Below are 6,000 nucleotides of genomic sequence, written 5' to 3' on the forward strand. Positions count from 1 at the left end.
TATTTTAAATTCATTTTACAATTTACATAAGTACATTGAAGTGAATGCTTTTAAGTTTTCAAATGGCCAAAACTTGTGAATTTTGCTTATTTGAGGTTCTTTTGACTATACTTGCAGAATTGGTGCATTTTGACCTATGTAACTGTTCATTTACTCTATTGGCTCTTAAATGATTCTTGTGTTACATTAGGCATCAATCTTACTCATTTTCACATCAATTTTGCAATTTAATGCTGATGTATGATTATGCCTCGTTTTTCATTTTTTTCTTACTTGTTTCATCATCAATAACTTGTGCATATGCTTTAATGACATGTGAACTTTAATTGCTTGATTATGTGCACTACACATAACTTGAATTAGTCATTCCTAGCATATTACTTTGCTTGTGAAGTTGAAAGCGAGCTTGTCTGTTTTAACCTTTTTGAACCTCTCAGAGTTAAGGATCATGTTTGCTATGCACCTAACCTTTAATTTTTCTTCTTCAATTAACAATTTTTCTTTTTCAACTGATTAATTTCTTTTTCTTAGTGCATAGCAACATTGTCCCTTACTTTCTTCTTGTTAAACACGTAAGCTAAGTTACTTTAGTTGATTCTGATTGATTGGAATTTCTGCTTGATTTTGCTTTATAATCTTACTCCAACTTCCAATCAATTATGTTTTCTCACTTCATATGCACTTGATTATTAGCCTCAGTTTTTATTATGCTGCTTGCTTATATTTCTGCTTTGTGTGCCTCAGATCGCATTTCATATCCCCGTTTCCTTTGATCCTTTTCAGGATAACTGAGAGGAAAGGAAAGGGTAAGGCCACTGACCCGAGTAAAAGGAAGCGAATGTCACAGACCGCTGAAACAGCGGAAGAGCCACCATCAGAGAGGCAGATCAGTGAAAGGGACAAAGCTAATCAGAATACACCCTCCACTGATCCGTGGATTCATTTCACAGCTAGGCCTTTGCCGTGGACTCATTACACAGCTAGGTCTTGGGACGCGACGATAGAGGAGCCGGATACCCCCTCCGAGGACAGTGAAGAGGAGGAGCACGACTCACCAGCTGAGGGTGGAGATGACGATGACGACTCCTTCCATTCCGCCTGATTGTATGAGCACCGAGGACGGTGCTAGATCTTAAGTGTAGGGAGGTCGTCCGACCATCGGCGATGCAATTTTGGGTGACAATTCTTCCATTCCAAACACTTTAGCTTTAGTTTTTATTATGCCTTTTAGATATTTTGTATATATTTTGTTATTTTGAACACCCTTTTTAGTTTATTGCACTTTCTAGCTTTGTTTGTATATAATCTAGATTTCTATTTTAGTTTTGCATACGTTTACCCTTTCTTTTATTTTGGCGTGTATATATGCTTTTTAGGTTTTAGTACTTAGTTGTGATTGGATAATGTGCTAATTGGGCCTAATTTAATTTCCTATATACATGATGATTTGGTTTGAGTGAAATTAGGAAAGGAATTTAAGATTTTGATGATTTTCATCCAATCACATTTTATATATATATATATATATATATATATATATATATATATATATATATATATATATATATATATATATATATAAAAGCTTAGTCAAATAATAAAATTTTTAAGAAAAATTCTTTTTATATAGGCCAGTGACATCTCGATTGATTTGAGTTGATATTTACTATTGAAATTTGCTTGAAATATATTGAGGAACATATTTAGAGTTAAGAACACACTACCATGTGAGATTTGAGTCTCAATGTGTGAGTGATCATATTAACGATTATTTTTATTCTTGTGTGTTATTCTCTTTCTATGATTGTAATCTTCGTCTTGTTTGATTCTTTATGTCTATTTTTAATGTATATATACATTTATATGATTGAGGTCTTCATTTCATTTAGCTCACTTACCCAAATAGCCTACCTTTCATATATCTTTGTTAACTAATTTTAAGCCTATTTTAACCCTCTTCTGTTTTTAATTTTAGCACATCACTAATTATAAGCGAAAAAAAATAAATATCCTTAATTTGGATCTTTGATTAGCTTAGACAAGTGAGAGAGTGTATCATCTAAGTGTGGGGAAGTTGGAAAATGTTGGTGGATAAAAGTGTGCGTTGTATTTTTATTGAAAATCTTGGAAATTGGGTATATACTCATATATTATATGATCGAAATCATATGCATTAACATTTTGTATATATTATGTTATTGTTGCAAAATAAAAAAATGAAAAAAAAAAATAAATAAATAAATAAAAGAAAGGAAAAGAAAAGAAAAGAATAAAAAGGAGACAAAATGCTCCAAAGTAAAGTAATAATAACAATGTATATGTATTGTAATTAAAAAGGAATGCATGAGTATGTAAAAAAAGTGAAATAATTGGTAGCTAGGTTTTGTATTAAATAGGTTGTTATATATGTTTGGTGAGAGCTTATGTTGATCAAAAGTTCAAATTCTAACTCACTTAGTCATATATATCCCTACCTTTACCTTAGTCCTATTACAATCTTGAAAAAAGTTCTCATGATAAAAGTATGCATACATTGAATATTTGTTGATTGTTAGTTGAAAAACAAGTCTTAGAAAGCAAAATTAGAAGAGAATTGAGTGGATTAACCTTAAACACTTGAGCAATTAGAGCGTATACATATCCGGTGAGAGTTTGATTGCTCAATTTTATATTTTCACCTGTGATTATCTCTTATCTTGCAAGTTTGTAATTCTTTTCTATGACTTAATTCAATTGTGGATTTGACTTGGTTGTTAATGCTTTTAGTCATTGGTTGTTTATATTTGTATTTTTGAAAATTGATTTATTTTGACCAAATAGACACATATAGATGATTAGATAGTATTAGGTAGAGTAGTGCATGCATTTAGATAGATTGCATATAGATAAATTGTATTTAAATAGGTTGCATATAGGTAGTTTACTTTCAATAAATGTTGATACCCCTTTCTTATATCTTTCTTGATGTTTAGCATGAGGACATGTTATTGATTAAGTGTAGGGAGTTTGTAAACCGCAATTTTATGGTTTATTTGGATTGAATTGAGTGAATTTTATCAACTTATCTTGCATTTATTCGCTGAAATAGCATGATTTTGTGATTTATTCCTAAATTGTACTTAAGAGTAAAAACATATTTTTTAGGTTCTTAAATTACTAAATTTAATTCACTTTAATTTCATTCGATACCTTGATGTGTTTGTTGGGTGATTTTCAAGATTAGAAGGCAAATATTGGATTGAAGAAGTGAAGAAAAAGCATGCAAAGTGGAAAATTCATGAAGAAATGGAGTTTTGGAGCATTTCATGGTCATGCGTACGCATGCCTCATGTGTACGCATGACTGCCAGCACATGATTTCACTTAAGTGAACACATGAGTCACGATTTCAGGCCCTTTCAAGTCCAATCCAACTTATTTATGAAATATTTCAAGCCAAACTCAAGGAGAAACAAGAGGAGAGCAATTAGGATAGCTTTTAGCATATTTTAGATTAGATTTCTAGAGAGAGAAGCTCTCTTTTCTCTCTAGAATTCAGAATTTTAGGTTTAGTTATCTCCTTAGTTTAAAGTTTAATTCTTGTTTTAATTTAGTTTCATTTATAATTTCTTGTTCTAACATCTTAATTCTCTTAGTTTACTTGTTAATTTCCTCTATTTTGTTGCTTATGTTCATGAATTCTTGTTAATTTTGATTCTATTTAATGTAATTTGATGTTTTATGTTTTCTTGATGCTTGTTTGAGTTATTGTTATTATTTTCTTGTAATTAGTAGTTATAAATTTTATTATTCATGCAATTTATCATGCTTTTTCTTTTATGCATGTCAAGTATTTTTGATAAAATACCTCTTTTAGTTTTAGTGTAGTTTTTCACACTCTTGACTTGTGATTGAGGACTTAGGTGACCTTGAATCAATGATGTCCAATATTAAGTGGTAATTTAGGGTTATTAGTTGATTTGGTTTCTACTAACGCTAGTCTTTCACTAAGGTAATTAGTAAGTTAATTAGGATTTGTGAATTGAGATCAATTATGCATATTTGACTTATCCTCGATGTTAGGATTGACTAAATGGGATTAATTCTTCACAATTACCATATTTGTGATTAATGACAAAGATAGTGATCCTTAACCATCAACCCTTACCAAGATCTTTCTTAGTTAATTTCTTTAATTGCCTTAGTTTAATTAATTTTGATATTTAGTTATTATTTGCTTCATTAATTTCTTGCTATTTACATTTCTTGTTATTGCTATCAACCTCCGATTTTTCTCATAGCCAATAATTGAGCACTTGATTGCAATTTCTAGGGAGAACGACCCAAGATTCTACTCCTGATTATTTTAGTTTCTATTCTGACAATCTTTTAAACTTTGATTGAGGATCATTTATCAGTTTAGACTATGCTTGCAATGAAATTATATTGAGAAATTCTAGACCAACATTAATCATTTCATCAGTGCTAAGGTCCATCATTTGTGTGTTGTGTTTCAATGTTTGTCTGCTATTCTCTGCTTTTAAGTTGCTGTGAACAATCATTTTTCTAATCTCATATTTTGAATATTTGTAGGAAGAGAAATGCACCTATTAAGAAAGATAACTCTAATATTATGTAAGAATATGAATGTGATCTAACATTCAACTTCAACTAGACAATATGATCTAACATTATTACATGAATTTTTGCAAAGAACTCGTGACATCCGATGTTTTTCATAATATGTTGCGGAGATTTTCAAAGCAATGTCTGATGATAAAAAAGATATTGTGGGTTTAGGGCTTTAAGCAACATTTTACCATTGAACCTGAGTCACACTCTTCAAATGGAGCTTGTTAGATGTTATGATCTTGATAGGTATTGCTTAAGAACTCCATATACTCCGATCTCAATCATATCAGTAAAGATTGGATAAATTTTAGGTCTAACTTCAATAAGTATTTTTTGATGATGTTTTTCAACATTTTTACGCTTTGTCTTTAAATTAGTGTGTTGTTTTTATTGTTTATTTTTTTAAATATTTATTTTTAGGTAAAATTATACTTTCAAAGATTAAAGAATCTGAAATGACAAAAGATATTAAAAATATAATAAGCCCATTCTATAACAAGTCCCTATCAGATTTGAGGGATATGGTTCTTCAAATCACTATTGATATTGATGAAAACAGAACAAAATTTAAAAGAGCATTTGTTTTGTTTATTCAAAAAAACTTTCTATGCCCAACAGCAGCCCCAAAATTATCTCCAATTCACTGTCTTGTAATTCTAGATATAGAAAACATAACGAAAAAGAATTAGACTAGACATGTTCACAAATTTCTCATGGAAGGCATTAAAACCTTCAGAAAAAGGAACAAAAAATCCGTGAATGGGTGCATATATATGCTCTGGTCATCGTATACTTACACAGAAAAATGTGGGGGGTTGAGTTAGAACCTACTGCTCTTCAAGGACCATGGTTGTCGTACTGGAATAGGGAAGAATTAGTAAAGAGAATTGAGAACGAATCCAGAGATGGAGTAAGTTTGTATGCTGAGTCTTTTATTTATGTGTTATGATATATAATTTGTGTTGTGGTCTATCATTTGTGTGTTGTCCATTTTTATTTAGTTTGCTAAAAATGTCTTAAATAATCATTTGTTTCATGGCCTCATAAAACAAGGAGAAAATAAGCTCGTATGAAAGCCAAAAAGACTGAAAAAATAATAGAGACTCTTACTTTCACATCTAATTCAGAAAAAATAGAAATCGAAACTAAATTTGGGTAAAATTCATACTGTTTCTCAATAAATTCCTTTCTATTATAAAATTAGATTTCTTTTATTCAACATTTTTAAATGTATTCTTAGAACTGAAAAACAAAAGCAAAAACAACAAAAGGTAGAGAATAAAGCCTAAAGAAGCTCAAACAACAACAAACTAAGTAAGTATATGTATTATAAAACTTTAATGGGGATGCTCCCATAAAGATGCATAAAATGTCTTTTTATAAAGACGCT

The sequence above is a fragment of the Arachis ipaensis genome, chromosome B1 (assembly GCF_059453495.1).
Source record: "Arachis ipaensis isolate K30076 ecotype BB chromosome B1, ASM5945349v1, whole genome shotgun sequence".
NCBI classification, from domain to species: Eukaryota; Viridiplantae; Streptophyta; class Magnoliopsida; order Fabales; family Fabaceae; genus Arachis; species Arachis ipaensis.